This window comes from Mixophyes fleayi, chromosome 1 (genome assembly GCF_038048845.1).
Source record: "Mixophyes fleayi isolate aMixFle1 chromosome 1, aMixFle1.hap1, whole genome shotgun sequence".
NCBI classification, from domain to species: domain Eukaryota; kingdom Metazoa; phylum Chordata; class Amphibia; order Anura; family Limnodynastidae; genus Mixophyes; species Mixophyes fleayi.
The window spans coordinates 282,192,797-282,212,408 of record NC_134402.1 but is presented as its reverse complement, the minus strand read 5'-3'; the positions used below and the strand labels follow the sequence as shown (position 1 = coordinate 282,212,408).

The 19,612-nt window shown below is 31.1% G+C and overlaps 7 non-coding genes across 7 annotated transcripts; all 7 read right to left on the bottom strand.

Moving 5' to 3' along the window:
- Nucleotides 1-9: 9 nt before the first annotated feature.
- Nucleotides 10-81, bottom strand: TRNAP-AGG (transfer RNA proline (anticodon AGG)). The gene has a single exon. It is a non-coding gene; the product is annotated as a tRNA-Pro (tRNA).
- A 1,906-nt stretch (nt 82-1,987) lies between these two features.
- On the bottom strand, nt 1,988-2,059 carry TRNAP-AGG (transfer RNA proline (anticodon AGG)). The gene has a single exon. It is a non-coding gene; the product is annotated as a tRNA-Pro (tRNA).
- A 917-nt stretch (nt 2,060-2,976) lies between these two features.
- On the bottom strand, nt 2,977-3,048 carry TRNAP-AGG (transfer RNA proline (anticodon AGG)). Its single transcript has one exon. It is a non-coding gene; the product is annotated as a tRNA-Pro (tRNA).
- Nucleotides 3,049-3,965: 917 nt separating this feature from the next.
- TRNAP-AGG (transfer RNA proline (anticodon AGG)) lies at nt 3,966-4,037 on the bottom strand. The gene has a single exon. It is a non-coding gene; the product is annotated as a tRNA-Pro (tRNA).
- A 6,851-nt stretch (nt 4,038-10,888) lies between these two features.
- Nucleotides 10,889-10,960, bottom strand: TRNAP-CGG (transfer RNA proline (anticodon CGG)). The gene has a single exon. It is a non-coding gene; the product is annotated as a tRNA-Pro (tRNA).
- Nucleotides 10,961-14,843: 3,883 nt separating this feature from the next.
- On the bottom strand, nt 14,844-14,915 carry TRNAP-AGG (transfer RNA proline (anticodon AGG)). The gene has a single exon. It is a non-coding gene; the product is annotated as a tRNA-Pro (tRNA).
- A 3,874-nt stretch (nt 14,916-18,789) lies between these two features.
- Nucleotides 18,790-18,861, bottom strand: TRNAP-AGG (transfer RNA proline (anticodon AGG)). Its single transcript has one exon. It is a non-coding gene; the product is annotated as a tRNA-Pro (tRNA).
- Between the last annotated feature and the right edge of the window lie 751 nt (nt 18,862-19,612).

The window sequence follows — 19,612 nt, the reverse complement described above, 5'->3', positions numbered from 1 at the left end:
AGGAGTCATGGGCTCGTCCGGGATTTGAACCCGGGACCTCTCGCACCCTAAGCGAGAATCATACCCCTAGACCAACGAGCCATTTAGAAGCAAAAATTTAAGTGCATTTTTCGAATTTTTAAAAGCAAAAAGAAGTAATTATTTTAAAAATGTAATTCTGCCAAAAAGAAACTTGTAAAGTATAGAAAATATTACCTTTAACTAGATATTTTACAATGTAAACCCATTTCAATATTGCAATTTTATTATATATGATGCCTACAGTGTTTGGGTTTTTCTGGGGAATAATCAGAGAATCTATCACACTCTATGTGAGAAGAACGTTTTTAGACCAATAAGCAACACAAGAGAACATGATTTAGCTGTGTTTTGTGTCAAAATGAGACTGTTCTTTAAATACACTCCAGGTCATCTACGTTGGAGAGATTTGTTTATCTGATATGGTTCCATATGGTTGATTTTCTTACGAAGTATGCACTTATGAAAGTGTAAGTTTTTATTAATATAACATATTGTGTATGTTGAGATTTTTCTAAGCATTCACATCTGAAAATTTGAAAGCCAAGAATCACAGTACCTACAAAGTAGCTACTCTTTATTAGTATCATATCTGTAAATAATAAAGACACTCAAACGAAAGACTTTATTTATTCATATCTTAAGTTAATATAGATTTATTTAGGAACACTACTGTCTTCTATAGAAAAGAAATGTACAAGTCATCGAAAATGTAACCATAGGAGTCACATTTTACTAAATTTACTCACTTGAAAATCATAAAGCCAAGATTCATAAGTACCTGCAAAGAATAGTCTCATTCAGTTTGGGCACATGAGACTTTTTGAAACATTAACAAAGAATCATCCCATTAATACATAGGGATTTTGTTTTGGACAATGTTATGAGAGCTATTTTCGGAAATTGACAAAATCTAATTTGAAATGGCTAGCTTTACTGAATCAACTAAAAACAATAAGATGAAAATGACAAGGAGTCATGGGCTCGTCCGGGATTTGAACCCGGTACCTCTTGCACCCTAAGTGAGAATCATACCCCTAGACCAACGAGCCATTTAGAAGCAAAAATTTAAGTGCATTTTTCGAATTTTTAAAAGCAAAAAGAAGTAATTATTTTAAAAATGTAATTCTGCCAAAAAGAAACTTGTAAAGTATAGAAAATATTACCTTTAACTAGATATTTTACAATGTAAACCCATTTCAATATTGCAATTTTATTATATATGATGCCTACAGTGTTTGGGTTTTTCTGGGGAATAATCAGAGAATCTATCACACTCTATGTGAGAAGAACGTTTTTAGACCAATAAGCAACACAAGAGAACATGATTTAGCTGTGTTTTGTGTCAAAATGAGACTGTTCTTTAAATACACTCCAGGTCAACAACGTTGGAGAGATTTGTTTATCTGATATGGTTCCATATGGTTGATTTTCTTACGAAGTATGCACTTATGAAAGTGTAAGTTTTTATTAATATAACAAATTGTTGATGTTGAGATTTTTCTAAGCATTCACATCTGAAAGTTTGAAAGCAAAGAATCACAGTACCTACAAAGTATCTACTCTTAATTAGTATCATATCTGTAAATATTAAAGACACTCAAAAGAAAGACTTTATTTATTCATATCTTAAGTTAATATAGATTTATTTAGGAACACTACTGTCTTCTATAGAAAAGAAATGTACAAGTCATCGAAAATGTAACCATAGGAGTCACATTTTACTAAATTTACTCACTTGAAAATCATAAAGCCAAGATTCATAAGTACCTGCAAAGAATAGTCTCATTCAGTTTGGGCACATGAGACTTTTTGAAACATTAACAAAGAATCATCCCATTAATACATAGGGATTTTGTTTTGGACAATGTTATGAGAGCTATTTTCGGCAATTGACAAAATCTAATTTGAAATGGCTAGCTTTACTGAATCAACTAAAAACAATAAGATGAAAATGACAAGGAGTCATGGGCTCGTCCGGGATTTGAACCCGGGACCTCTCGCACCCTAAGCGAGAATCATACCCCTAGACCAACGAGCCATTTAGAAGCAAAAATTTAAGTGCATTTTTCGAATTTTTAAAAGCAAAAAGAAGTAATTATTTTAAAAATGTAATTCTGCCAAAAAGAAACTTGTAAAGTATAGAAAATATTACCTTTAACTAGATATTTTACAATGTAAACCCATTTCAATATTGCAATTTTATTATATATGATGCCTACAGTGTTTGGGTTTTTCTGGGGAATAATCAGAGAATCTATCACACTCTATGTGAGAAGAACGTTTTTAGACCAATAAGCAACACAAGAGAACATGATTTAGCTGTGTTTTGTGTCAAAATGAGACTGTTCTTTAAATACACTCCAGGTCATCTACGTTGGAGAGATTTGTTTATCTGATATGGTTCCATATGGTTGATTTTCTTACGAAGTATGCACTTATGAAAGTGTAAGTTTTTATTAATATAACATATTGTGTATGTTGAGATTTTTCTAAGCATTCACATCTGAAAATTTGAAAGCCAAGAATCACAGTACCTACAAAGTAGCTACTCTTTATTAGTATCATATCTGTAAATAATAAAGACACTCAAACGAAAGACTTTATTTATTCATATCTTAAGTTAATATAGATTTATTTAGGAACACTACTGTCTTCTATAGAAAAGAAATGTACAAGTCATCGAAAATGTAACCATAGGAGTCACATTTTACTAAATTTACTCACTTGAAAATCATAAAGCCAAGATTCATAAGTACCTGCAAAGAATAGTCTCATTCAGTTTGGGCACATGAGACTTTTTGAAACATTAACAAAGAATCATCCCATTAATACATAGGGATTTTGTTTTGGACAATGTTATGAGAGCTATTTTCGGCAATTGACAAAATCTAATTTGAAATGGCTAGCTTTACTGAATCAACTAAAAACAATAAGATGAAAATGACAAGGAGTCATGGGCTCGTCCGGGATTTGAACCCGGGACCTCTCGCACCCTAAGCGAGAATCATACCCCTAGACCAACGAGCCATTTAGAAGCAAAAATTTAAGTGCATTTTTCGAATTTTTAAAAGCAAAAAGAAGTAATTATTTTAAAAATGTAATTCTGCCAAAAAGAAACTTGTAAAGTATAGAAAATATTACCTTTAACTAGATATTTTACAATGTAAACCCATTTCAATATTGCAATTTTATTATATATGATGCCTACAGTGTTTGGGTTTTTCTGGGGAATAATCAGAGAATCTATCACACTCTATGTGAGAAGAACGTTTTTAGACCAATAAGCAACACAAGAGAACATGATTTAGCTGTGTTTTGTGTCAAAATGAGACTGTTCTTTAAATACACTCCAGGTCATCTACGTTGGAGAGATTTGTTTATCTGATATGGTTCCATATGGTTGATTTTCTTACGAAGTATGCACTTATGAAAGTGTAAGTTTTTATTAATATAACATATTGTGTATGTTGAGATTTTTCTAAGCATTCACATCTGAAAATTTGAAAGCCAAGAATCACAGTACCTACAAAGTACCTACTCTTTATTAGTATCATATCTGTAAATAATAAAGACACTCAAACGAAAGACTTTATTTATTCATATCTTAAGTTAATATAGATTTATTTAGGAACACTACTGTCTTCTATAGAAAAGAAATGTACAAGTCATCGAAAATGTAACCATAGGAGTCACATTTTACTAAATTTACTCACTTGAAAATCATAAAGCCAAGATTCATAAGTACCTGCAAAGAATAGTCTCATTCAGTTTGGGCACATGAGACTTTTTGAAACATTAACAAAGAATCATCCCATTAATACATAGGGATTTTGTTTTGGACAATGTTATGAGAGCTATTTTCGGCAATTGACAAAATCTAATTTGAAATGGCTAGCTTTACTGAATCAACTAAAAACAATAAGATGAAAATGACAAGGAGTCATGGGCTCGTCCGGGATTTGAACCCGGGACCTCTCGCACCCTAAGCGAGAATCATACCCCTAGACCAACGAGCCATTTAGAAGCAAAAATTTAAGTGCATTTTTCGAATTTTTAAAAGCAAAAAGAAGTAATTATTTTAAAAATGTAATTCTGCCAAAAAGAAACTTGTAAAGTATAGAAAATATTACCTTTAACTAGATATTTTACAATGTAAACCCATTTCAATATTGCAATTTTATTATATATGATGCCTACAGTGTTTGGGTTTTTCTGGGGAATAATCAGAGAATCTATCACACTCTATGTGAGAAGAACGTTTTTAGACCAATAAGCAACACAAGAGAACATGATTTAGCTGTGTTTTGTGTCAAAATGAGACTGTTCTTTAAATACACTCCAGGTCATCTACGTTGGAGAGATTTGTTTATCTGATATGGTTCCATATGGTTGATTTTCTTACGAAGTATGCACTTATGAAAGTGTAAGTTTTTATTAATATAACATATTGTGTATGTTGAGATTTTTCTAAGCATTCACATCTGAAAATTTGAAAGCCAAGAATCACAGTACCTACAAAGTACCTACTCTTTATTAGTATCATATCTGTAAATAATAAAGACACTCAAACGAAAGACTTTATTTATTCATATCTTAAGTTAATATAGATTTATTTAGGAACACTACTGTCTTCTATAGAAAAGAAATGTACAAGTCATCGAAAATGTAACCATAGGAGTCACATTTTACTAAATTTACTCACTTGAAAATCATAAAGCCAAGATTCATAAGTACCTGCAAAGAATAGTCTCATTCAGTTTGGGCACATGAGACTTTTTGAAACATTAACAAAGAATCATCCCATTAATACATAGGGATTTTGTTTTGGACAATGTTATGAGAGCTATTTTCGGCAATTGACAAAATCTAATTTGAAATGGCTAGCTTTACTGAATCAACTAAAAACAATAAGATGAAAATGACAAGGAGTCATGGGCTCGTCCGGGATTTGAACCCGGGACCTCTCGCACCCTAAGCAAGAATCATACCCCTAGACCAAGGAGCCATTTAGAAGCAAAAATTTAAGTGCATTTTTCGAATTTTTAAAAGCAAAAAGAAGTAATTATTTTAAAAATGTAATTCTGCCAAAAAGAAACTTGTAAAGTATAGAAAATATTACCTTTAACTAGATATTTTACAATGTAAACCCATTTCAATATTGCAATTTTATTATATATGATGCCTACAGTGTTTGGGTTTTTCTGGGGAATAATCAGAGAATCTATCACACTCTATGTGAGAAGAACGTTTTTAGACCAATAAGCAACACAAGAGAACATGATTTAGCTGTGTTTTGTGTCAAAATGAGACTGTTCTTTAAATACACTCCAGGTCAACAACGTTGGAGAGATTTGTTTATCTGATTTGGTTCCATATGGTTGATTTTCTTACGAAGTATGCACTTATGAAAGTGTAAGTTTTTATTAATATAACATATTGTTGATGTTGAGATTTTTCTAAGCATTCACATCTGAAAGTTTGAAAGCAAAGAATCACAGTACCTACAAAGTACCTACTCTTAATTAGTATCATATCTGTAAATATTAAAGACACTCAAAAGAAAGACTTTATTTATTCATATCTTAAGTTAATATAGATTTATTTAGGAACACTACTGTCTTCTATAGAAAAGAAATGTACAAGTCATCGAAAATGTAACCATAGGAGTCACATTTTACTAAATTTACTCACTTGAAAATCATAAAGCCAAGATTCATAAGTACCTGCAAAGAATAGTCTCATTCAGTTTGGGCACATGAGACTTTTTGAAACATTAACAAAGAATCATCCCATTAATACATAGGGATTTTGTTTTGGACAATGTTATGAGAGCTATTTTCGGCAATTGACAAAATCTAATTTGAAATGGCTAGCTTTACTGAATCAACTAAAAACAATAAGATGAAAATGACAAGGAGTCATGGGCTCGTCCGGGATTTGAACCCGGGACCTCTCGCACCCTAAGCAAGAATCATACCCCTAGACCAAGGAGCCATTTAGAAGCAAAAATTTAAGTGCATTTTTCGAATTTTTAAAAGCAAAAAGAAGTAATTATTTTAAAAATGTAATTCTGCCAAAAAGAAACTTGTAAAGTATAGAAAATATTACCTTTAACTAGATATTTTACAATGTAAACCCATTTCAATATTGCAATTTTATTATATATGATGCCTACAGTGTTTGGGTTTTTCTGGGGAATAATCAGAGAATCTATCACACTCTATGTGAGAAGAACGTTTTTAGACCAATAAGCAACACAAGAGAACATGATTTAGCTGTGTTTTGTGTCAAAATGAGACTGTTCTTTAAATACACTCCAGGTCAACAACGTTGGAGAGATTTGTTTATCTGATTTGGTTCCATATGGTTGATTTTCTTACGAAGTATGCACTTATGAAAGTGTAAGTTTTTATTAATATAACATATTGTTGATGTTGAGATTTTTCTAAGCATTCACATCTGAAAGTTTGAAAGCAAAGAATCACAGTACCTACAAAGTACCTACTCTTAATTAGTATCATATCTGTAAATATTAAAGACACTCAAAAGAAAGACTTTATTTATTCATATCTTAAGTTAATATAGATTTATTTAGGAACACTACTGTCTTCTATAGAAAAGAAATGTACAAGTCATCGAAAATGTAACCATAGGAGTCACATTTTACTAAATTTACTCACTTGAAAATCATAAAGCCAAGATTCATAAGTACCTGCAAAGAATAGTCTCATTCAGTTTGGGCACATGAGACTTTTTGAAACATTAACAAAGAATCATCCCATTAATACATAGGGATTTTGTTTTGGACAATGTTATGAGAGCTATTTTCGGCAATTGACAAAATCTAATTTGAAATGGCTAGCTTTACTGAATCAACTAAAAACAATAAGATGAAAATGACAAGGAGTCATGGGCTCGTCTGGGATTTGAACCCGGGACCTCTCGCACCCTAAGCAAGAATCATACCCCTAGACCAAGGAGCCATTTAGAAGCAAAAATTTAAGTGCATTTTTCGAATTTTTAAAAGCAAAAAGAAGTAATTATTTTAAAAATGTAATTCTGCCAAAAAGAAACTTGTAAAGTATAGAAAATATTACCTTTAACTAGATATTTTACAATGTAAACCCATTTCAATATTGCAATTTTATTATATATGATGCCTACAGTGTTTGGGTTTTTCTGGGGAATAATCAGAGAATCTATCACACTCTATGTGAGAAGAACGTTTTTAGACCAATAAGCAACACAAGAGAACATGATTTAGCTGTGTTTTGTGTCAAAATGAGACTGTTCTTTAAATACACTCCAGGTCAACAACGTTGGAGAGATTTGTTTATCTGATTTGGTTCCATATGGTTGATTTTCTTACGAAGTATGCACTTATGAAAGTGTAAGTTTTTATTAATATAACATATTGTTGATGTTGAGATTTTTCTAAGCATTCACATCTGAAAGTTTGAAAGCAAAGAATCACAGTACCTACAAAGTACCTACTCTTAATTAGTATCATATCTGTAAATATTAAAGACACTCAAAAGAAAGACTTTATTTATTCATATCTTAAGTTAATATAGATTTATTTAGGAACACTACTGTCTTCTATAGAAAAGAAATGTACAAGTCATCGAAAATGTAACCATAGGAGTCACATTTTACTAAATTTACTCACTTGAAAATCATAAAGCCAAGATTCATAAGTACCTGCAAAGAATAGTCTCATTCAGTTTGGGCACATGAGACTTTTTGAAACATTAACAAAGAATCATCCCATTAATACATAGGGATTTTGTTTTGGACAATGTTATGAGAGCTATTTTCGGAAATTGACAAAATCTAATTTGAAATGGCTAGCTTTACTGAATCAACTAAAAACAATAAGATGAAAATGACAAGGAGTCATGGGCTCGTCCGGGATTTGAACCCGGTACCTCTCGCACCCTAAGTGAGAATCATACCCCTAGACCAACGAGCCATTTAGAAGCAAAAATTTAAGTGCATTTTTCGAATTTTTAAAAGCAAAAAGAAGTAATTATTTTAAAAATGTAATTCTGCCAAAAAGAAACTTGTAAAGTATAGAAAATATTACCTTTAACTAGATATTTTACAATGTAAACCCATTTCAATATTGCAATTTTATTATATATGATGCCTACAGTGTTTGGGTTTTTCTGGGGAATAATCAGAGAATCTATCACACTCTATGTGAGAAGAACGTTTTTAGACCAATAAGCAACACAAGAGAACATGATTTAGCTGTGTTTTGTGTCAAAATGAGACTGTTCTTTAAATACACTCCAGGTCAACAACGTTGGAGAGATTTGTTTATCTGATATGGTTCCATATGGTTGATTTTCTTACGAAGTATGCACTTATGAAAGTGTAAGTTTTTATTAATATAACATATTGTGTATGTTGAGATTTTTCTAAGCATTCACATCTGAAAATTTGAAAGCCAAGAATCACAGTACCTACAAAGTACCTACTCTTTATTAGTATCATATCTGTAAATAATAAAGACACTCAAACGAAAGACTTTATTTATTCATATCTTAAGTTAATATAGATTTATTTAGGAACACTACTGTCTTCTATAGAAAAGAAATGTACAAGTCATCGAAAATGTAACCATAGGAGTCACATTTTACTAAATTTACTCACTTGAAAATCATAAAGCCAAGATTCATAAGTACCTGCAAAGAATAGTCTCATTCAGTTTGGGCACATGAGACTTTTTGAAACATTAACAAAGAATCATCCCATTAATACATAGGGATTTTGTTTTGGACAATGTTATGAGAGCTATTTTCGGAAATTGACAAAATCTAATTTGAAATGGCTAGCTTTACTGAATCAACTAAAAACAATAAGATGAAAATGACAAGGAGTCATGGGCTCGTCCGGGATTTAAACCCGGTACCTCTCGCACCCTAAGTGAGAATCATACCCCTAGACCAACGAGCCATTTAGAAGCAAAAATTTAAGTGCATTTTTCGAATTTTTAAAAGCAAAAAGAAGTAATTATTTTAAAAATGTAATTCTGCCAAAAAGAAACTTGTAAAGTATAGAAAATATTACCTTTAACTAGATATTTTACAATGTAAACCCATTTCAATATTGCAATTTTATTATATATGATGCCTACAGTGTTTGGGTTTTTCTGGGGAATAATCAGAGAATCTATCACACTCTATGTGAGAAGAACGTTTTTAGACCAATAAGCAACACAAGAGAACATGATTTAGCTGTGTTTTGTGTCAAAATGAGACTGTTCTTTAAATACACTCCAGGTCAACAACGTTGGAGAGATTTGTTTATCTGATATGGTTCCATATGGTTGATTTTCTTACGAAGTATGCACTTATGAAAGTGTAAGTTTTTATTAATATAACATATTGTTGATGTTGAGATTTTTCTAATCATTCAGATCTGAAAGTTTGAAAGCCAAGAATCACAGTACCTACAAAGTACCTACTCTTTATTAGTATCATATCTGTAAATAATAAAGACACTCAAACGAAAGACTTTATTTATTCATATCTTAAGTTAATATAGATTTATTTAGGAACACTACTGTCTTCTATAGAAAAGAAATGTACAAGTCATCGAAAATGTAACCATAGGAGTCACATTTTACTAAATTTACTCACTTGAAAATCATAAAGCCAAGATTCATAAGTACCTGCAAAGAATAGTCTCATTCAGTTTGGGCACATGAGACTTTTTGAAACATTAACAAAGAATCATCCCATTAATACATAGGGATTTTGTTTTGGACAATGTTATGAGAGCTATTTTTGGAAATTGACAAAATCTAACTTGAAATGGCTAGCTTTACTGAATCATCTAAAAACAATAAGATGAAAATGACAAGGAGTCATGGGCTCGTCCAGGATTTGAACCCGGGACCTCTTGCACCCTAAGCGAGAATCATACCCCTAGACCAAGGAGCCATTCAGAAACAATATTTTAAGTGCGTTTTTCGAATTTTTAAAAGCAAAAAGAAGTAATTATTTTAAAAATGTAATTCTGCCAAAAAGAAACTTGTAAAGTATAGAAAATATTACCTTTAACTAGACATTTTACAATGTAAACCCATTTCAATATTGCAATTTTATTATATATGATGCCTACAGTGTTTGGGTTTTTCTGGGGAATAATCAGAGAATCTATCACACTCTATGTGAGAAGAACGTTTTTAGACCAATAAGCAACACAAGAGAACATGATTTAGCTGTGTTTTGTGTCAAAATGAGACTGTTCTTTAAATACACTCCAGGTCAACAACGTTGGAGAGATTTGTTTATCTGATATGGTTCCATATGGTTGATTTTCTTACGAAGTATGCACTTATGAAAGTGTAAGTTTTTATTAATATAACATATTGTTGATGTTGAGATTTTTCTAAGCATTCACATCTGAAAGTTTGAAAGCAAAGAATCACAGTACCTACAAAGTACCTACTCTTTATTAGTATCATATCTGTAAATAATAAAGACACTCAAACGAAAGACTTTATTTATTCATATCTTAAGTTAATATAGATTTATTTAGGAACACTACTGTCTTCTATAGAAAAGAAATGTACAAGTCATCGAAAATGTAACCATAGGAGTCACATTTTACTAAATTTACTCACTTGAAAATCATAAAGCCAAGATTCATAAGTACCTGCAAAGAATAGTCTCATTCAGTTTGGGCACATGAGACTTTTTGAAACATTAACAAAGAATCATCCCATTAATACATAGGGATTTTGTTTTGGACAATGTTATGAGAGCTATTTTCGGAAATTGACAAAATCTAATTTGAAATGGCTAGCTTTACTGAATCAACTAAAAACAATAAGATGAAAATGACAAGGAGTCATGGGCTCGTCCGGGATTTGAACCCGGGACCTCTCGCACCCGAAGCGAGAATCATACCCCTAGACCAACGAGCCATTTAGAAGTAACAATTTAAGTGCATTTTTCGAATTTTTAAAAGCAAAAAGAAGTAATTATTTTAAAAATGTAATTCTGCCAAAAAGAAACTTGTAAAGTATAGAAAATATTACCTTTAACTAGATATTTTACAATGTAAACCCATTTCAATATTGCAATTTTATTATATATGATGCCTACAGTGTTTGGGTTTTTCTGGGGAATAATCAGAGAATCTATCACACTCTATGTGAGAAGAACGTTTTTAGATCAATAAGCAACACAAGAGAACATGATTTAGCTGTGTTTTGTGTCAAAATGAGACTGTTCTTTAAATACACTCCAGGTCAACAACGTTGGAGAGATTTGTTTATCTGATATGGTTCCATATGGTTGATTTTCTTACGAAGTATGCACTTATGAAAGTGTAAGTTTTTATTAATATAACATATTGTTGATGTTGAGATTTTTCTAAGCATTCACATCTGAAAGTTTGAAAGCAAAGAATCACAGTACCTACAAAGTATCTACTCTTAATTAGTATCATATCTGTAAATATTAAAGACACTCAAAAGAAAGACTTTATTTATTCATATCTTAAGTTAATATAGATTTATTTAGGAACACTACTGTCTTCTATAGAAAAGAAATGTACAAGTCATCGAAAATGTAACCATAGGAGTCACATTTTACTAAATTTACTCACTTGAAAATCATGAAGCCAAGATTCATAAGTACCTGCAAAGAATAGTCTCATTCAGTTTGGGCACATGAGACTTTTTGAAACATTAACAAAGAATCATCCCATTAATACATAGGGATTTTGTTTTGGACAATGTTATGAGAGCTATTTTTGGAAATTGACAAAATCTAACTTGAAATGGCTAGCTTTACTGAATCAACTAAAAACAATAAGATGAAAATAACAAGGAGTCAAGGGCTCGTCCAGGATTTCAACCCGGGACCTCTTGCACCCTAAGCAAGAATCATACCCCTAGACCAACGAGCCATTCAGAAACAATGTTTTAAGTGCGTTTTTCGAATTTTTAAAAGCAAAAAGAAGTAATTATTTTAAAAATGTAATTCTGCCAAAAAGAAACTTGTAAAGTATAGAAAATATTACCTTTAACTAGATATTTTACAATGTAAAACCCATTTTAATATTGCAATTTTATTATATATGATGCCTACAGTGTTTGGGTTTTTCTGGGGAATAATCAGAGAATCTATCACACTCTATGTGAGAAGAACGTTTTTAGACCAATAAGCAACACAAGAGAACATGATTTAGCTGTGTTTTGTGTCAAAATGAGACTGTTCTTTAAATACACTCCAGGTCAACAACGTTGGAGAGATTTGTTTATCTGATATGGCTCCATATGGTTGATTTTCTTACGAAGTATGCACTTATGAAAGTGTAAGTTTTTATTAATATAACATATTGTTGATGTTGAGATTTTTCTAAGCATTCACATCTGAAAGTTTGAAAGCAAAGAATCACAGTACCTACAAAGTATCTACTCTTAATTAGTATCATATCTGTAAATATTAAAGACACTCAAAAGAAAGACTTTATTTATTCATATCTTAAGTTAATATAGATTTATTTAGGAACACTACTGTCTTCTATAGAAAAGAAATGTACAAGTCATCGAAAATGTAACCATAGGAGTCACATTTTACTAAATTTACTCACTTGAATCATGAAGCCAAGATTCATAAGTACCTGCAAAGAATAGTCTCATTCAGTTTGGGCACATGAGACTTTTTGAAACATTAACAAAGAATCATCCCATTAATACATAGGGATTTTGTTTTGGACAATGTTATGAGAGCTATTTTTGGAAATTGACAAAATCTAACTTGAAATGGCTAGCTTTACTGAATCAACTAAAAACAATAAGATGAAAATAACAAGGAGTCAAGGGCTCGTCCAGGATTTCAACCCGGGACCTCTTGCACCCTAAGCAAGAATCATACCCCTAGACCAACGAGCCATTCAGAAACAATGTTTTAAGTGCGTTTTTCGAATTTTTAAAAGCAAAAAGAAGTAATTATTTTAAAAATGTAATTCTGCCAAAAAGAAACTTGTAAAGTATAGAAAATATTACCTTTAACTAGATATTTTACAATGTAAAACCCATTTTAATATTGCAATTTTATTATATATGATGCCTACAGTGTTTGGGTTTTTCTGGGGAATAATCAGAGAATCTATCACACTCTATGTGAGAAGAACGTTTTTAGACCAATAAGCAACACAAGAGAACATGATTTAGCTGTGTTTTGTGTCAAAATGAGACTGTTCTTTAAATACACTCCAGGTCAACAACGTTGGAGAGATTTGTTTATCTGATATGGCTCCATATGGTTGATTTTCTTACGAAGTATGCACTTATGAAAGTGTAAGTTTTTATTAATATAACATATTGTTGATGTTGAGATTTTTCTAAGCATTCACATCTGAAAGTTTGAAAGCAAAGAATCACAGTACCTACAAAGTATCTACTCTTAATTAGTATCATATCTGTAAATATTAAAGACACTCAAAAGAAAGACTTTATTTATTCATATCTTAAGTTAATATAGATTTATTTAGGAACACTACTGTCTTCTATAGAAAAGAAATGTACAAGTCATCGAAAATGTAACCATAGGAGTCACATTTTACTAAATTTACTCACTTGAAAATCATAAAGCCAAGATTCATAAGTACCTGCAAAGAATAGTCTCATTCAGTTTGGGCACATGAGACTTTTTGAAACATTAACAAAGAATCATCCCATTAATACATAGGGATTTTGTTTTGGACAATGTTATGAGAGCTATTTTTGGAAATTGACAAAATCTAACTTGAAATGGCTAGCTTTACTGAATCATCTAAAAACAATAAGATAAAAATGACAAGGAGTCATGGGCTCGTCCGGGATTTTAACCCGGGACCTCTCGCACCCTAAGCGAGAATCATACCCCTAGACCAACGAGCTATTCAGAAGCAAAAATTTAAGTGCGTTTTTCGAATTTTTAAAAGCAAAAGAAGTAATTATTTTAAAAATTTTATTCTGCCAAAAAGAAACTTGTAAAGTATAGAAAATATTACCTTTAACTAGACATTTTACAATGTAAACCCATTTTAATATTGCAATTTTATTATATATGATGCCTACAGTGTTTAGGTTTTTCTGGGGAATAATCAGAGAATCTATCACACTCTATGTGAGAAGTACGTTTTTAGACCAATAAGCAACACAAGAGAACATGATTTAGCTGTGTTTTGTGTCAAAATGAGACTGTTCTTTAAATACACTCCAGGTCATCTATGTTGGAGAGATTTGTTTATCTGATATGGTTCCATATGGTTGATTTTCTTACGAAGTATGCACTTATGAAAGTGTAAGTTTTTATTAATATAACATATTGTTGATGTTGAGATTTTTCTAAGCATTCACATCTGAAAATTTGAAAGCCAAGAATCACAGTACCTACAAAGTACCTACTCTTTATTAGTATTATATCTGTAAATAATAAAGACACTCAAAAGAAAGACTTTATTTATTCACAACTTAAGTTAATATAGATTTATTTTGGAACACTTCTGTCTTCTATAGAAAAGAAATGTACAAGTCATTGAAAATTTAACCATAGGAGTCACATTTTACTAAATTTACTCACTTGAAAATCATAAAGCCAAGATTCATAAGTACCTGCAAAGAATAGTCTCATTCAGTTTGGGCACATGAGACTTTTTGAAACATTAACTAAGAATCATCCCATTAAAACATAGGGATTTTGTTTTGGACAATGTTATGAGAGCTATTTTGGGAAATTGACAAAATCTATCTTCAAATGGCTAGCTTTACTGAATCAACTAAAAACAATAAGATGAAAATGACTATAAGTCATGGGCTCGTCCGGGATTTGAACCCGGGACCTCTCGCACCCTAAGCGAGAATCATACCTCTAGACCAACGAGCCATTCAGAAGCATAAATTTTAATGTGTTTTTCGAATTTTTAAAAGCAAAAAGAAGTAATTATTTTAAAAATTTAATTTTGACAAAAAGAAAATTGTAATGTATAGAACATATTACCTTTAACTAGACATTTTACAATGTAAACCCATTTCAATATTATTATATATGATGCCTACAGTGTTTGTGTTTTTCTGGGGAATAATCAGAGAATTTATCACACTCTATGTGAGAAATACATCTTTAGACCAATAAGCAACACAAGAGAACATGATTTAGCTGTGTTTTGTGTCACAATGAGACTGTTCTTTAAATACACTCCAGGTCATCTACGTTGGAGAGATTTGTTTATCTGATATGGTTCAATAGGGTTGATTTTCTTACGAAGTATGCACTTATGAAAGTGTAAGTTTTTATTAATATAACATATTGTTGATGTTGAGATTTTTCTAAGCATTCACATCTGAAAATTTGAAAGCCAAGAATCACAGTACCTACAAAGTACCTACTCTTTATTAGTATCATATCTGTAAATAATAAAGACACTCAAAAGAAAGACTTTATTTATTCACAACTTAAGTTAATATAGATTTATTTTGGAACACTTCTGTCTTCTATAGAAAAGAAATGTACAAGTCATTGAAAATTTAACCATAGGAGTCACATTTTACTAAATTTACTCACTTGAAAATCATAAAGCCAAGATTCATAAGTACCTGCAAAGAATAGTCTCATTCAGTTTGGGCACATGAGACTTTTTGAAACATTAACTAAGAATCATCCCATTAATACATAGGGATTTTGTTTTGGACAATGTTATGAGAGCTATTTTCGGAAATTGACAAAATCTATCTTCAAATGGCTAGCTTTACTGAATCAACTAAAAACAATAAGATGAAAATTACAAGGAGTCATGGGCTCGTCCGGGATTTTAACCCGGGACCTCTCGCACCCTAAGCGAGAATCATACCCCTAGACCAACGAGCTATTCAGAAGCAAAAATTTAAGTGCGTTTTTCGAATTTTTAAAAGCAAAAGAAGTAATTATTTAAAAAATTTTATTCTGCCAAAAAGAAACTTGTAAAGTATAGAAAATATTACCTTTAACTAGACATTTTACAATGTAAACCCATTTCAATATTGCAATTTTATTATATATGATGCCTACAGTGTTTGGGTTTTTCTGGGGAATAATCAGAGAATTTATCACACTCTATGTGAGAAATACATCTTTAGACCAATAAGCAACACAAGAGAACATGATTTAGCTGTGTTTTCTGTCACAATGAGACTGTTCTTTAAATACACTCCAGGTCATCTACGTTGGAGAGATTTGTTTATCTGATATGGTTCCATATGGTTGATTTTCTTACGAAGTATGCACTTATGAAAGTGTAAGTTTTTATTAATATAACATATTGTTGATGTTGAGATTTTTCTAAGCATTCACATCTGAAAATTTAAAAGCCAAGAATCACAGTACCTACAAAGTACGTACTCTTTATTAGTATCATATCTGTAAATAATAAAGACACTCAAAAGAAAGACTTTATTTATTCACAACTTAAGTTAATATAGATTTATTTAGGAACACTACTGTCTTCTATAGAAAGGAAATGTACAAGTCATCGAAAATGTAACCATAGGAGTCACATTTTACTAAATTTACTCACTTGAAAATCATAAAGCCAAGATTCATAAGTACCTGCAAAGAATAGTCTCATTCAGTTTGGGCACATGAGACTTTTTGAAACATTAACTAAGAATTATCCCATTAATACATAGGGATTTTGTTTTGGACAATGTTATGAGAGCTATTTTTGGAAATTGACAAAATCTAACTTGAAATGGCTAGCTTTACTGAATCAACTAAAAACAATAAGATGAAAATTACAAGGAGTCATGGGCTCGTCCGGGATTTTAACCCGGGACCTCTCGCACCCTAAGCGAGAATCATACCCCTAGACCAACGAGCTATTCAGAAGCAGAAATTTAAGTGCGTTTTTCGAATTTTTAAAAGCAAAAGAAGTAATTATTTTAAAAATTTTATTCTGCGAAAAAGAAACTTGTAAAGTATAGAAAATATTACCTTTAACTAGACATTTTACAATGTAAACCCATTTTAATATTGCAATTTTATTATATATGATGCCTACAGTGTTTGGATTTTTCTGGGGAATAATCAGAGAATCTATCACACTCTATGTGAGAAGTACGTTTTTAGACCAATAAGCAACACAAGAGAACATGATTTAGCTGTGTTTTGTGTCAAAATGAGACTGGTCTTTAAATACACTCCAGGTCATCTACGTTGGAGAGATTTGTTTATCTGATATGGTTCCATATGGTTGATTTTCTTATGAAGTATGCACTTATGAAAGTGTAAGTTTTTATTAATATAACATATTGTTGATGTTGAGATTTTTCTAAGCATTCACATCTGAAAATTTGAAAGCCAAGAATCACAGTACCTACAAAGTACCTAATCTTTATTAGTATCATATCTGTAAATAATAAAGACACTCAAAAGAAAGACTTTATTTATTCACAACTTAAGTTAATATAGATTAATTTTGGAACACTTCTGTCTTCTATAGAAAAGAAATGTACAAGTCATTGAAAATTTAACCATAGGAGTCACATTTTACTAAATTTACTCACTTGAAAATCATAAAGCCAAGATTCATAAGTACCTTCAAAGAATAGTCTCATTCAGTTTGGGCACATGAGACTTTTTGAAACATTAACTAAGAATCATCCCATTAATACATAGGGATTTTGTTTTGGACAATGTTATGAGAGCTGTTTTGGGAAATTGACAAAATCTATCTTCAAATGGCTAGCTTTACTGAATCAACTAAAAACAATAAGATGAAAATGACTATAAGTCATGGGCTCGTCCGGGACTTGAACCCAGGAACTCTTGCACCCTAAGCGAGAATCATACCTCTAGACCAACAAGCCACTCAGAAGCATAAATTTAAGTGTGTTTTTCGAATTTTTAAAAGCAAAAAGAAGTAATTATTTTAAAAATTTAATTCTGACAAAAAGAAAATTGTAATGTATAGAACATATTCCCTTTAACTAGACATTTTACAATGTAAACCCATTTCAATATTGCAATTTTATTATATATGATGCCTACAGTGTTTCGGTTTTTCTGGGGAATAATCAGAGAATTTATCACACTCTATGTGAGAAATACGTCTTTAGACCAATAAGCAACACAAGAGAACATGATTTAGCTGTGTTTTGTGTCACAATGAGACTGTTCTTTAAATATACTCCAGGTCATCTACGTTGGAGAGATTTGTTTATCTGATATGGTTCCATATGGTTGATTTTCTTACGAAGTATGCACTTATGAAAGTGTAAGTTTTTATTAATATAACATATTGTTGATGTTGAGATTTTTCTAAGCATTCACATCTGAAAATTTGAAAGCCAAGAATCACAGTACCTACAAAGTACCTACTCTTTATTAGTTTCATGTCTGTAAATAATAAAGACACTCAAAAGAAAGACTTTATTTATTCACAACTTAAGTTAATATAGATTTATTTAGGAACACTTCTGTCTTCTATAGAAAAGAAATGTACGAGTCATTGAAAATTTAACCATAGGAGTCACATTTTACTAAATTTACTCACTTGAAAATCATAAAGCCAAGATTCATAAGTATCTGCAAAGAATAGTCTCATTCAGTTTGGGCACATGAGACTTTTTGAAACATTAACTAAGAATCATCCCATTAATACATAGGGATTTTGTTTTGGACAATGTTATGAGAGCTATTTTGGGAAATTGACAAAATCTATATTGAAATGGCTAGCTTTACTGAATCAACTAAAAACAATAAGATGAAAATGACAAGGAGTCATGGGCTCGTCCGGGATTTGAACCCGGGACCTCTCGCACCCTAAGCGAGAATCATACCTCTAGACCAACAAGCTATTCAGAAGCATAAATTTAAGTGTGTTTTTCGAATTTTTAAAAGCAAAAAGAAGTAATTATTTTAAAAATTTAATTCTGACAAAAAGAAAATTGTAATGTATAGAACATATTACCTTTAACTAGACATTTTACAATGTAAACCCATTTCAATATTGCAATTTTATTATATATGATGCCTACAGTGTTTCGGTTTTTCTGGGGAATAATCAGAGAATTTATCACACTCTATGTGAGAAATACGTCTTTAGACCAATAAGCAACACAAGAGAACATGATTTAGCTGTGTTTTGTGTCACAATGAGACTGTTCTTTAAATACACTCCAGGTCATCTACGTTGGAGAGATTTGTTTATCTGATATGGTTCCATATGGTTGATTTTCTTACGAAGTATGCACTTATGAAAGTGTAAGTTTTTATTAATATAACATATTGTTGATGTTGAGATTTTTCTAAGCATTCACATCTGAAAATTTGAAAGCCAAGAATCACAGTACCTACAAAGTACCTACTCTTTATTAGTTTCATATCTGTAAATATTAAAGACCCTCAAAAGAAAGACTTTATTTATTCACAACTTAAGTTAATATAGATTTATTTTGGAACACTTCTGTCTTCTATAGAAAAGAAATGTACGAGTCATTGAAAATTTAACCATAGGAGTCACATTTTACTAAATTTACTCACTTGAAAATCATAAAGCCAAGATTCATAAGTACCTGCAAAGAATAGTCTCATTCAGTTTGGGCACA